Genomic DNA, 14,599 nt, shown 5'->3' with positions numbered 1-14,599 from the left:
CTGAGACAAAAAGCAGGATCTTTCACCCTGTGTGCAAGTACTGTGGGATGCTCTGGGCAAGGTATCCTGTGAACCTATGGTATCAGATAAAGCCAGTGACATCTTTATGAATCAGGGAAGTGCAATAGCTGATATAAGAGCCTGCAAGTGACATCCTGCTAATCTTCAGGGATTCCTATGTAAGTGATGAGAGATTAGACCACCAAACTGATTTTTAGAACGAAAATAAATCAGACATGAGCAGACTATTCTGGAAACACCACCCTTGCAGCATTTCAATAGATTTTGCAACAAGTCTTGTAGTGGTAAGCCCAGAATAAGAAGAGATATAAAGCTGACAACAGATAAATAGCATAGTAGTTCATGAATTTTTTTTTTCCTTTCAAAGTAGTTCTGTGCATAAAGCAGTTCAAAGCAGTTTGGTGCTTCACTTTCAGCACTTAAATAAAAATCCTAGAAAGTGATTTTTACTGTGCAGTTCACTCAGCTCCCTTGCTGTTGTCAATGGGATTAGGGCTGTCTGTACTAGAGCACTGGTAGCTTGTGAGTCTTTGCAAGCAGGGGGGGGCTTTGCCAGTGTCTTTCAAAGGTCTTTTCTGATAGTGGAATAATATCAGGTGTTGTCACAGTGACTGCAGGGAAATGATCATAGTTTCTGCTGCTTATCTGTTCCCAGTAGCATTCATTTACCTCAGCTCTTTTTTTACCTGCCAAAGCCTTAACCTTAGCACGGTAAATCCTACTATTTATTAATGACATTCTTAGTTGTAATCGCTGTTAGCAGTCCTGCCTCCTTTCCAGGACACTTTTGATTTCATTCATTTTGAGAAAGCACTTGCAGTAGAACTGTGCATCTTTGAACTTGGTGTTCAGAAGCTAAAAACAAAGAAAGAGCCTGCAGTGCATTGGGCTGCTGCATTACAAACTTGTTCAGAATATCCCTTTGGTTTTGTTAGCAGAGTGTCTTTAAAATAATTTTGACTTGGAATTTCCAAATTAATATTAGTGCAGGTTTATAGTGACATATGTATTTTCATACTTATTTTAAATGACAGTAGGTCAGAAAATAGGCTTTCATGTTTGAAAGAACAACTGTGGAAATGCTCTTTCAATCACTGCTATTTAAACTGTTAAGCAATACATAATGAGTGATTACAACTTGTTTTATAATAGCTTTGCTATTTAAGAATAAAAACATTTCCTGATATTTATGGTTGTTTTTTATTAGGAATTAAATATGAAGAGATGTTATCTGCTAAGAGATTCTTTTATACAAAAGGAAAGGGATGGTCTGGGATCATCTGGTATCATCATATTTGTTACATCTCCTTCCAAGGGTGTTGTATGTTAGGTATTTTTCTGGAAAAAGTATTTCTTTGAGCGGCCAAAGCCCCAAAGCCTCTGCACCTGTGATATGTTTGCTTGTCATCAAATACAAGGCAATTTAGCAATCCAAGGCAGTCTATAACTGTTCAAGCTTCTTTGTAAGCTCCAGAAGATGTGGCAGAAGTCTCTGGGAATTCTTGAATTTTTGAGCTGAAAATGGAAATGCAATTTGCCTGAGGCTTTCAGTCACAGTGCTGCCTAGAAAACAAACAAAAGGACTGTCCATAGGTAAATTGCCTTTTTTGCAATTTTTTTAATAAAGAATTTTCAAATTGTATGTGTGTGTGTTTTGCTTTTAGAATTGCTCTTTTGTTTAGAGTCTTCCTTAACTATTTCTGAATTAAATGTAATTTTTTTTTGTCACCTTTCTCTGTGGATGTGAATGTGCAATGAATCTTTCTCTTTAATAATGATGATCAGAGGAAAAAAACCCATGAATTTTAGTACCTCTAATATGAAGTATCTTCCTGCACTTGATTATATTGTATGCAGAAATACTATGTTGTGGATAGAACAACAAAGAAATAAAGTGTCAGGTGCAGATTTCTTAAGCAACTTCTTTGCAAAGTGTGACGAAGAGTTTGATCACAAAAATGGTTAACTATCACTAGGACATTCTCCTGTGCTCAGCCTGTGATGATTTTATATTCATCTTAGTTTTCTGACTTCAGAATTATTCTTACTTGCTTCATGTACTTGTTTATTTTGGTGTTATTTTTAAGTGTGAATTTAAATTCCAGATGATAGCATGGTGCATGTATTCATGTATTCATAAGTTACACAAACTGGTGTTAAAAAAGCTGTTATTGAATTGGCTTGTAATAACAACATAAGTGTCACAGGAGCACCATAATCAACAAATTTTAGGCCTCTGTAATAAAATGAACACTACTCAAGCAAAGCCTGCCATATGCTATGCTCTTGGTTTTTCTTCACAGAATGTTGACCACATTGGCATTCTAAAATGTTTGAGTGCCAAGACTCAATGATAATTGCAAAAATATTTCATTCTTGACTGCCCACTGAATCTTGACTAATGTGTATTTCCAGTTACTGTGTCCTCAGCATGTTTTGAGGAGTTACACTGTAGGATGCCTTGCCTGAAGCTGTGATTTGAAGTTTTGCATTCTGAGCACCTGACCATTTATGAACAGCGTGATGCAGAAACTACACTGGAAGGACCTTTGCTTATTGCTTATTACCATGATGCTGTTATAGATTATGGTTGATTTCTGCATTAACACAGCCTGCCTCTGCCACTCAGCAACTGATCACTTTATCAGCAGGATACTAGGTAAATACTTCTGTGGTAAATGAAATGTTTAGAGCCTTGATTTGTAATCTAAATTCAGACACCAGCCTTCATACCACAATATGCAGGATGGATTTCCTGTTCTTCTCTTTGGCATTTCATTTATGCTCAATTCAGACACAGACTTGTCAACTGGGAGAATTAATTACCTAATTATTTTTACAAGCATTTGATGTCAGATTTGCAAGCAAAGGTGTGCACCGTTTAAAATAACCTTTTACATCAGCATGACAAATGGATTTCATACACAGTAATTAAATCATGCTACACTGCTGTGCACAAGGAGAAAAGGCAAATACAGGTTTTAGGACTGTGCAAAGGAACAGGGGACAGCATAGCCTTGGCAGAGGAAAGAGAGGAGAGGACTCTCCAGGGAGGAGATGTAACTCAGCCCAAGGATTCAGGTTCAGCTCTCTGTGACCTCGAGTCCAGTTGGGTGCCTTACATTGGTGATGTAGAGCTTTGAGAAGATTATTTTTGAGCTGCAAGACCTGAGTAATAGCCATGTAAAAGGAGAAAAGTAATAAGACAGGCAAAGTATAATTATTGAGGTAGTAATTGCTAGTAACTGAACAAAAGAAAATAGCAAGAAAAAAATTAGGGAACTGAAAGAAAATGGTGAGCAACAGTGCTGTATGATAGTCCCAGCTATTCATGTTTTTTGTTACCCAATAAATAATTGCTGGGTAATTTTTGAGCTGTATATATATTGTTCCTAAAATCTCTCTGTGTAAATGATGAAATATGACCAAACCTAAAGAATGAGAATCTTTAATCTGCTGTATGTACATGAGACAGCCTCTCATCCATCTTAGTGGCTGGATTGGTTGGAATACTTTGGGAATACTGCCTTCTGCCTTGTGATTCCTCACGAGAGCAAAACAGACTTCTATTTCACAGCATGAGCATATGTCTGCATGATATATATCTGTGTTTGCCCTTTGCAAACAGATGTCATCTTAGAACCATGCCATGCCCCTACATAGCCCTACAGGTTACATGAAATAACCTGTTGGTTTAAGATTCTGTGAGCCTGCCTTTCTGTAGAATTACAGGGGACTTTCTGTATTTTTGCAATCAAACCAGGTTCATACTGCACATATTTGGCACTGTGCCACTAATCTGCAGCAATTTTGTATGTTTTATTCTTTATCAGCCTGCTTATCAGATATGTGGTTGGAATGGTATTTCAGGATGAAGCACAGATAATCTAGTAATACCTAATTTTATGTGTATCTCCATTTTAGATTGTTACAACTGACATGTCCATCATTTCTACAGTTCTCCCTAGGACCAAAACTGGGCTTTGTTTGGGCTTCTATCCTTTCTTTATGAATTCTCCTATGAATATATCTCAAGTAACTTGGTATTTAATGCTTGTAGTATACAGCTATCAAGTACATCTGATTTGCATATATATGATATGATATGATATGATATGATATGATATGATATGATATGATATGATATGATATGATATGATAGATTCACTCAGTTTCAGTCAATATCTCTAAAAAGTCGACCAGTCAATTTATGTTATCTTATACACAAAGATTTTCTTTAATACAAGGAAGGGAAATTGTACTTAATATCTAGTAAGTGCATCCAGAAGAGGGCACAAACAATGTTTTTTCTCAAGAATATTAGATGTTCTGTACTTCAATAGACCAGAAATTCCAGTTAGCCCAATACGCTCTGAGGAGGCAATAGCAGGTGCTGTTTAAGTAGACCATGTGAGTCTGGCCATGTTCTCTTTTACCTGTGTATTTCTGCAGTGTGCAAAAATATTAGGAGTGTTACAGGGTAGATTTCTGCCTGTCCTGTTAAAGGACCAGTTATTCATGACTTTGTCTGAACCCTTTATGAACCCATTGATAACCTCTGCTTTTATGAGCTTCTTTGGTAGTCCAGTGTCCACTGGGTAATCAAGTATTTCCTTTCATCTTTGTTTAAACCAACCTCCTACTGGTTCCATTGAGCTTGCCTTAGTTCCAGTGCTGTGGGGTTGATGCAGAGTTCTCTGTTCACCTTCCCTGCTGCCTTTATGACTCAATAAACCGCAACCATATTTCTCTCTGCCTTCTCTTCTAAATGCCAGTAAACATTCAGCCAATGATTTTAAACAACCATCAATGATAATGCCAGGACCTCTTTTTTGAATTATGAGTCAAATGTAACTTCCTTCAAAAGCACTTTGCAACTGATCACAAACAATTTTCGGTTCTTCTAATTTATCAGTAAAATGCGTTGTGTGCTTAATTAATCTCTGTGAATTATTCAAGTAATTTGCTCTAGAACTGATTTAGAACTTCTTCATTCCAAAATTTTGAAAAATTATTATAGGGAATAAAATAAAACAGGACAAATGTTGCCAGAAATAAAAGTACCTCCCTAATGACATTTCAAAACTTCATTGACAGATAGGAATCTTGATACTAGAAATGTATGCATTCTAAGTCATTAAGAAACATATGCAGGAGGCTGCATATGTTTATCTCTTAGGGATAAACATTGCCTGAACTTCAAGATAATATGGTGCAGAATGACAGTCTCATTGCACCTCCAGGTGGGAGTACCAGCATAAACACAGGGCCAGGGAGCTGTGCCTCAAAGACAAGCCTTTCCCTTCTAATCTTACTATTAAAATGAAACTCCATTAAAACTGGAGGAGGTAGATATGCATAGCTGGTCATATCCTGTCTTGGCAATCAGATCTAATTTAACTTAATTTTGTTGTGTTGTGGTTACCTAAACCAGCCTAACATTACACCCTGTAGCCACTTCTGCCAGAGGTAATAAGTCCAGCATTTCTACACTTTTTGCTTACAGCCATTTCCTTTGGCTTTCTCTACTTTAAACTTGTGATTTAACTTAGGTAGAAATAATACGTAGTGCAATTTGCCCCACTAAAATGTCTATTTCTGTTATTACTTGCCCTGCTTCTTTCTCTGAGAATGCCTTCCACTTGCTGTCTGGAACAGGTGCAGACTTTTTTTGTGATTATCTGGTACTTATCATAACTGGGTTCACAGTTCTGTGCTTTTTTTAGATACTTATTAGGTCTTACACCTGGAGTAAAACAGACCCTGAACAAGAGAGGGAACAGGGAGAGAGCACAGAGTGCACTACTGGCGAGTAGCTGGGAAAGAATCAGGTGAGATTTCATCTTGCTTTCAAGAAAAATGTTCTAACCAAATATAGACAAAGTTGCCCAAGAAATCTTTCCTGAGATATACGGGCAGATGGATAACAAAAATCAATTACATCAAAGCAGTATCAAAAATCATGGCTTTGGAATAATGTCCTGAATGTGAAAAACCTAAAGAGTTTTAAAAGTGAGTTTGAAACATTTTGAAAAGATTATACAGAAAATTCTCAGGGAGAAAATTAAGTTCTTATATATTGCATGTGGGACTGCCTCTGAAGGAGGAAGAAAGAGGGACTTTTATTTACATTTCTACATTCTCTACAGTAAGAGAAATCAAACATTATCTATGTGCCAGTTTCTGCTGTTTGTCTTTGGAGTAGAACAAAAAGCCCTTCCTGCCTCTTTCTTAATCTTTCCAGCTCTTTCCTAACCCTGGGCTTGCAGGACAAAATGCCTTTGTGTTTCTATTGACATTAAAACAGCCAGGTGTATTTCTACTGTATACTCCTTATATGTTCAGCATCGACACCTTTGGCCAGAATTGCAGTCAACAGAGAATCTTTCCTTAAGTCAGTCTGGCAGGGACAACGGGTTTTTCCCACCATCTGTGAGTTTTCTTCAACAAATTCCTTCTTGTTGAAGATAACTCTGTCATTGACAACTCCCTTAATCTGTCCTGTTCGAGTCCTGTGACACTTAATTGCTATGGCTCTTGACCTCGTATTAAAATTCTTAAGCTAGCTGATGTGGAAGCATCATGTGCCATTGCAAGTAGAATAAATGCTTTATGGGCTTCTTCTGTAGCCTGTTCCAGAGTTTTCTTGAGACTGGATTCATACAAAACCTTTCAGTTCTGTGTTTTTATATTACAAACAGGAGTTGAGTAGCTTCTTCCTATTAGAGTTATTCTGCACACTAATGGCCCTTTTTTTACCCCTGGAAAGTACAAATTTCATCTCTGCTGAACACCATGGGAATGAAACAGAAAGACAGAAATATTTATCCCACCGAATTTTATGTGTTTAGATTTGCCTGATCCAGCTCTCCTTGACAAAACAGACCGAGATAACATAATCACTGGGAAGGCTTGAGGGAAAGATGTTGCAATAAAGCAAGTTTGATCTGGACATACCTTTCGGACCTCTTGCATTTCTCAAGAAGGATGTCACCTAGTGAACCAACCATGCTTGACTACTGACTCACCTCCTGCTTGAATTAGCTACCAGTACCCACAATGTTGTGGACTATTATTCTGAATCTCTCAAACTACATGGACAATCAAATGGAAGATATTTGAAAAAAGAATTAGGAGAAGAGTTGGTAATTCAGGGGTTAGCCAGAAAAAGATAAAGGAGTTGATATTTTAAGGAGTAAGAGAAGTAGGGATGAAATTACAGTCCATATCTATTTTATCCCTCTAGCTTTTCAACTCTCCAAAATAGATAAAGTTTTGAAGTTTTTTCAATAAAGTACACAATATAGGTAAAATTTGAATAAAATTGAGTTTGAATAGGGAATGTTACAGTGCTAAGGAGCTGTCACAGAGATGCCTACTCTGGACTAGCTGTAAAACTTTTCCTCATCTGAGTAAGACTGGATGAGATGAAAGCATTCTATCAGAGACATTTCTGCTCTTGTCTGGGTAAAGAAAATCACTCACTGTAGTTCTGGATCTCTGTTCTCCATGGCAAGGGTAATCCAGGTCCCCTGTGAACAGGAGGCATTGGACTTTGAAGCAGTTCTGAGGAATCAGGCAGCCTCATGTCTCTTGCAGTTTCTCTACAGACCAAGGAATAGTATAAAAGGAAAGCCATCAAGGAAGAATCCCTCAGCTTACATATATTCTTTGAGAAGAAAAAAACCAGCCAAAAAATTTTTTTGCCAAAGATTAAAAATCCTACTCTTTAAAAAAGGAAAATGATTGCTATTTTTTATTTCTGTTTGCAATTATTTCTCCAAAACTCTGATCTGTACTCCTGAGTAAGTTGTCTGTGTTTGCTTTTAATAAGCAATTAATCTTCACTGCTATTCAATGAGAAGAAAAATGACAGAAAGTACTTAGCATTATATTCATTATCATTAAGTTACAAGAAAGGGAGAAAAAAATTAAAAGTGTTCTTCAAGAAGGAAAGCAAAAGAAGGTGGAGCTGTATACGAATACCTCACATTATACCAGTATAAGAATATGATTACAGAACTTAAAAGATATGTTCAGTAGAAATTAGTCTTAAGTTCAGTCTACTGAACTTCCTGCACTTAACTGCTAAAGAAAAGATAACAGTGTGAGAAGTGAGGATATGAAATTATAGAAGACTAAAAAAAAAGGTGTTCTAGAATTGCATTTCATTAAAACCAGCTAACAATGCATTCCAGATTTAGTTTGGGAAAATTTCGGGAACTGTGTTCATACTGCTGATAAGAAATTACATGTTGGAGAAGAAATATCCATGCAAAGTGCAACCCTTCACTTGGTTTCTCTTCTACTGGCATATCAAAAGGAGTGGAAGGTCAGTCCATCAGTTGTTTTCTATTGCAACCTTTGCTTGAGAAACTGCCATGATCTCAGGATGGTCACAAAAATCTCATGGTCTCAAAAATATTATAAGCAAAAGTGGATTAAAAGTAATATTGATGTATTTGGAGACCTATTCTCTTAGCATATGTTGTCCCTTTTTCAAAGTCTGATGCCACTTACCTTCTGGAGCAATTTTTACTTTCTAGGAACACAAAGACTGAGATCAGTGTCTTGACAATTAGTGGAGCTGTGTGAAGGTCCATGAAGGCATCTGTCGAGGCTTCATGAATGTGTACCTCAAGAAGTCAATACTATCTATCCAAAATACCTTAGACAAAACAGTTTAAATCACTGGAAAGAAGACTGGGAAAAAAGTTCCCCAAATTAGAAATCAGTAATAATCATTTATTTAATATCATTAATCATCATGTAATGCCTACGCAATTAATCAGGAAATTACCAACCTTGTTGGAAAAATCTGTGAACTCATCACAGAACTGGTAGTCAAAGAGCAACTTTAAAATATGCTTTTACTAATTCAAGCCAGATATATTTAGACAGGTAAGAATTTGCCAGCCAAGGTGCTGATACTGAAGAACTACAAAAGCTTTCTTGCAAGCAAGGTAATAAAGGGAAATATTTCAGTTAAGGGATTCTAGTGGCAGATCCTAAATCTTACAGGGGAAGTTATGGGGTTGAATCCTGATCCCTCTGGACTGCATGTGAAATGACTGTCTTGCAGAGAATTGAGAGATGGCTGAATTTCCTTTAGAGCAGGGATAGACAAGATGACCTCTCGGGTCTCTGCACTGTATTTTATAGGTTTTTTTATAATTTTATATACCTTAGGTTGTTTTGGGGGTTTTTTTTGTTTTGCTTTTTTTGTTTGTTTGTGGTTTTGTTTTGGTTTTTGTTTGGTTGTTGTTATGTTTTTTGTTTTTGTTTTTAATTGTTTCATTTGGTGGTTTTTTTGTATGCTTCGTTATGTTTTGGTTTGGTTTTTTTGCAAGAATTCCACAGGATTTTATGTCAACCTTATAAATTGGATATGATGTGATAATTTGGGAGGACAGTAATATTCTGATATCAGGATGTTGAGTCTCAGCAGGGCTTTTTCAAAGTTTCAGACCACCTGGCTATTTGTTTTCAAAATCTTGATGATCCTTTTGTGGCCATGAGGTATACTTTGTCAGAGATGAAAAAGACATTTTGCCCTCCAAAATTAAGGTGTGTTTTCATAACTGATTGGGAAAAGTGGCAGTTATGATGTGCATAACTTTTGGAAATGCCTGAGGGACTCCTATGAACTTTACAAAGTAATAATAGCATGTCAATAGAACATGATTTTCTAACCTAGCAAATGTCCAGTATGATAATGAATTTTATTCAAACTGCCTCTAACTTCCCTCAAAATCTCCATTTATGCTGGGAGCAACCACCTTACTAGATTTTTCCAGCTCTAGATGTAAATCAGGCTACCTTTGCTGCATTCTGGTGCCAAGCACAAGTGATTTATGCAAACAAGGGCTAAAGAGAAAGAATGTTAAGATTTGCTAATGTAATATCACAAGTTCCCAATCTCAGGCTCAATACTACATTAGCTGATCTCCTTTCTAGATGAACAAGGCATAATTTTCCTTTCATAGGTTTCATATATTAGTTTGTGTAAGTGGGTGCAGATGCATCAAGACACTAAAGGAACTGAAAATCTTTTTAACATCATTGTTGTTATTCTAAAAACTTGTTTTTAAATAGGGATTTTTATGAGACTCTTCTTAGAAAAGGAACAACCCCGAAAACCTCAGTCTGTATCTAGACAAATAAAACATATAAAGAAAAATTTCAATGCAGAAAGACTCTATATAATGTCAACTGTTATGCAAGATTATTTACAAGCACTGTTCTACCCAGGATGATTAATAATATTATTTCCACATCCGGATGGTGTTAATGCAAGAGTTAATTATTTGTTATAACTGTGATTAAACTGTTTATGAAGTTGTACTTTAATATCTGCTCTATTCTTTATAGTGTCTAGGTAAATTACACTTTTAGTGGTTTTAAAAATGGTCTTGACCCACAGATGTGCAATTGATTAGTGGTTTGTTCTCTCACTTTTACTCTAATGAGCCTGGTCAGTTCTGAGCAGGATAAAAAGGGATCTTGAATCTCAAAGAACTCCCTGACTTTAAGGAGTTTCTCATACTGATCATATTTGTGAAGGTCAAGACATGCTCTTTCACTGAGGCATCATTGCATGGATGCACACCACTGAGGCAAGAAAACCAAGAAAAGAAAAATCGACACAAATATTGTTTTTTCTTCTTATTGACTACTTTCAGCTGCACATTTAGCAGAACTGCCTTGTTGGGTGAATGATTCAGAGACACTGTACTGAAAGCCCTACAAGGTATAGGAGACAGGTGTTTTCTTAGGGGTCTTTGGACTTTACTACTAGAAGACAGAACTTCTGAGAGTCCTGTTAACTGAGTAGTAGCAATTTAGCTCATGATGTTATAGAAAACAGCAGTGTAATGACAGCTGCACTTAACTGCACACACTGCTCAGCAAATATCCTCTATTTTGAAGAGTTCATTTAAAGGGACATGTTTTTTTCAGGTACTGTTCAACTCATTGATTCAACCACATATCTGCAAATAAAAATGGTAAAAATTTCAGTCGCTTCCTACCTGAGGACAACAGGAGTAAGAACCTCTTACCAGGAGCAATGGTATTTTGTTTGCAATTTCAGTTTTTAGGTTTAGAGTTATGTGGACAACCAGTACCCCTGATGGCTGGAAACAAGAATGATCTCAGCTGGGAGACTGAGTCATGCAACACACAGGCAGTCACAAAGCCTAGGGTAGCAGATGAAAGAGGACATTAATTAAAGATTAAATCTGTAATACCGTGACCAAATTATGAGGGAGTGCACTTGCCTTTTACCTAACAATCAGAGGTAATAACAGAGCATTTAAAAACATATAGATGCTTTTATAATCTCCCATCAGAGTTAATTATTTCACTCCTTAGGGATTAACAAACTTCCTTGGCTATCAAAGTTCAGTAGGCTAAGGCTATTTCTGACATGGGACAGTCCTGAGTCTGTCCTGTATCAAAGCTGCTGCTGCTGCTGCTGCTGCAGCTTCTTAGACTATGCCAACTGTTAGGTAATCTCAGCAGCAAAGCAACTGGAGTCTTGAAAGTGTGTGAACCAGGTTTGCCTGCTAGCATGCCCAGTCTGCAGAGCTTGGAGAGTTTTCACTCTTAAAGTGTATCAATCATAATCTCCCCTGCTCCCTCCATGCCTGCTGCATGAGTTTGTGGGATGGAAAATGTCTGGCATCAACCAGAATCTCTCCCAATGCCAGAATCTCAGAATCCAGTTTCTTAGCAGATTCTGAAAGAGAAAGGAGGAATGGCAAGAAGCAAATATCCATAAAGCACTTTAATGGACTGCAGCTGGGAGTAGTCATGTTCTCTTTTAATTTCATATGGCTGTTTATGTTCATATTAAAACTTCATGGGAGATTTTCAGGAGTTGTTCACAGTTACTGAGTTACATGTTTCATAATCCTGGAGGCAAGTAAGGAATGAGGAAGGCTTTATCCCTGCAGTAAGTTCTTTGGGAGGGCTCAGTAGTGGCAGGGTAGTGAGGAGCAGTGTGGATGCAGTTACAGAAAGTTACATGTGGGCCGTGTGAGAATGGCAGTATATCCTCAGAACACTGAGGCCACAGATACAGCTGGAACTCTGGTGCTGTGGGCTGTGAGGGCAGAGTGCACTTCTGTCCACCTTAGCAGTTTCATAACAAGCCTTGGTGCAATCTGCTCTGTGGTTACACAGTCTGCCTGGGAAAAAAAATAGTGTTGCAGAGGGGCAAAAGAGATGGCCTTCTCTTCTCTGATGAAGAGATTAGCTACCAGATGATACAGTTCTTAACTGACCCAAAGTATTGTAGATTCCTTCAGTTGTAACTGAGAGTTCAGAATGATTAAGAATCAGCAGGTAGAAAGGGGCAGCAACACATTACACTGATAATCTGATGTATTTTGTCTAATAGATACTATGATCCATTTTTACAGTTAGCAAGAACAAGGAAAACTTAGTTTCACAAGGAAAGAAAAAGCATTCTACAAATGCAGATGAATCCTTATGCCAGGCATCCCTGGGCTGAAATAGAAGAGCACCACAGAGTTCTGTGCTAAGCTGGGAGTAAAAAGAGGAAGTCTGGGGATTTCTCAGTAACAAAGACAGGGAAATTTCCCTGCCACTTGCTTCCTTCTTTTTCATTCCAATGAATGCTAAATTATCAAGTACAATTTTAATCACAACATGCAAGAACATATTGGATTGACCAAGATTCTATAATTTTCTCATAGACACAGTCAGCAATTAGTGATGACAATGTCTTTGGGCAGTACTTTTTAGCTTCTGTCAATATTACTGTAACAAGGGGCAAAATAAACAACTACATCAAAGTGATTTGTCCAGATCAAGGCCAGCATTCTTAACTGGAAATACCAGAAACACCATTTTATCTCCTGGTTGTCAGACTTGAATAGACTGTTCAGTGGCTCAGAATCCATATCCAGAACTATCTTTCAGGAAAGCACTTCATGAACTCTGGGAAAAAACCTGTAGTTATCCAGACTGAAAAATTAAACTAGTTCAATCCTCAAACAAAGCAAGGCAGTACTTATTACAAAATACCCTCAGAAGACATTATGAAAAAGGATTTTTGTGATTCACATTATTTGATCTGAGGTGGCGAAGCATAGGCACATTCCCATGTTGGGCATGGGAATAAATGCATGTGAAAATACAATACATATTTTCAAAATGAACTGCATCTAAAATGAATTACATTTTCATTATATGAATTGTATTTGAAATAATAACCTATGTGTTTTTACAGAAACATTTTTTTAGATTTTAGCACTGTAAAGAAGCCCCAGAGATATATGAATAGTAAGCAGATTTTTTAGGTGTCCTCACTCTGCTACAGCAGTATAAAAAGAGTTCAAATGTGGATGAGAACCAAGGATCCTGCTCTGTTGAATCAATAGCATTCCTAAACATGTTTGGGGCACGGTGAATGAAGTAAAGTGAACATGATTTAACACATTGCAGTGGGTCTAGTAAATTCAGATTTTATTCTGAAACATGTAAAAGATGGTATTTTTTCCTTCTTGGACAACTTTATTTCAGAATCATGTTGAATTAATTTTTTAACAAAATTAAAAACTTGGGGTTTAAACAAGTTTTAATTAATGAGCACTGCAACTACAAATGTGTCCTGGTTTTGGCTGGGATATAGTTCATTTTCTTCCTAGTAGCTGGTACAGTTTTTTGTTTTGGGTTTAATATGCAAATGATGTTGGTAGTACACTGATTGCTTAGTTGTTGCTAAGCAGGGCTTACCCCAAGTCAAGGACTTAACAGTTTCCCATGCTCTGCCAGTGAGCAGGTGCACAGGAAGCCAGGAGGAGGCTGGCCAGGTCAGGACAGCTGCCCTGAACTGGTCAAAGGGATATTCCAAATCACAGAGTGTCATACTCAGTGTATAAACTGTGGGGAATTGGCTGGGAGAGGCCAGTCCCAGATTAGGGATGGGCTGGGCATTGCTCAGCAGCTGGTGAAGAGCTGTAGTGAGCATCACTTGTCTGTCTTGGGTCTCTATCTCTTCTTGTTAACTCCCTTTTCATGGATGTTATTGTTGTTATTATTTACTTTATTTAAATTATTCAACTGTTCTTATCTCAACAGGTTTTAACTTTTTCTGATTCTCCTCTTTATCCCACCTGTAGGCTGGGGAGTGGATGCAGCAGCAGCAGCAGCGTGGTGCTTAGTTGCCAACTGGGGTTAAAACATAACACGTTTTATGATACTAGTAAACCTGAAAGAGAAAAAAAGTTGCTGTGTTGTAAATCAGCTATTTAATTCATTAATAGTCATAGAGGTATTGAAAAATCCTTGTTAGATTTGGTACAAAATGTGGCTGATCACTGAAAAGCTAGAAATTGAAAATCCAGAAAAAAAAGATCAAGAAGCACGCTGGTCTTCTTCTAGAGAAAAAAAGGACTGAAAAACATGCAGGGGAGATAAAAGGTTTAAGCCAATCTAATTAAGAAATTGTGATGCTTTTGATTATTGCTAAAATATAGGCTTGAGTTTTTTCCCTATTTTTTACCTTCCTTTCAGCTAACAGCATTGCCTTTGCAAAATTACTTGAAAT

The sequence above is a fragment of the Serinus canaria genome, chromosome 2, assembly GCF_022539315.1.
Source record: "Serinus canaria isolate serCan28SL12 chromosome 2, serCan2020, whole genome shotgun sequence".
In the NCBI taxonomy this organism is placed as follows: domain Eukaryota; kingdom Metazoa; phylum Chordata; class Aves; order Passeriformes; family Fringillidae; genus Serinus; species Serinus canaria.
This window is presented reverse-complemented; position numbering follows the sequence as displayed.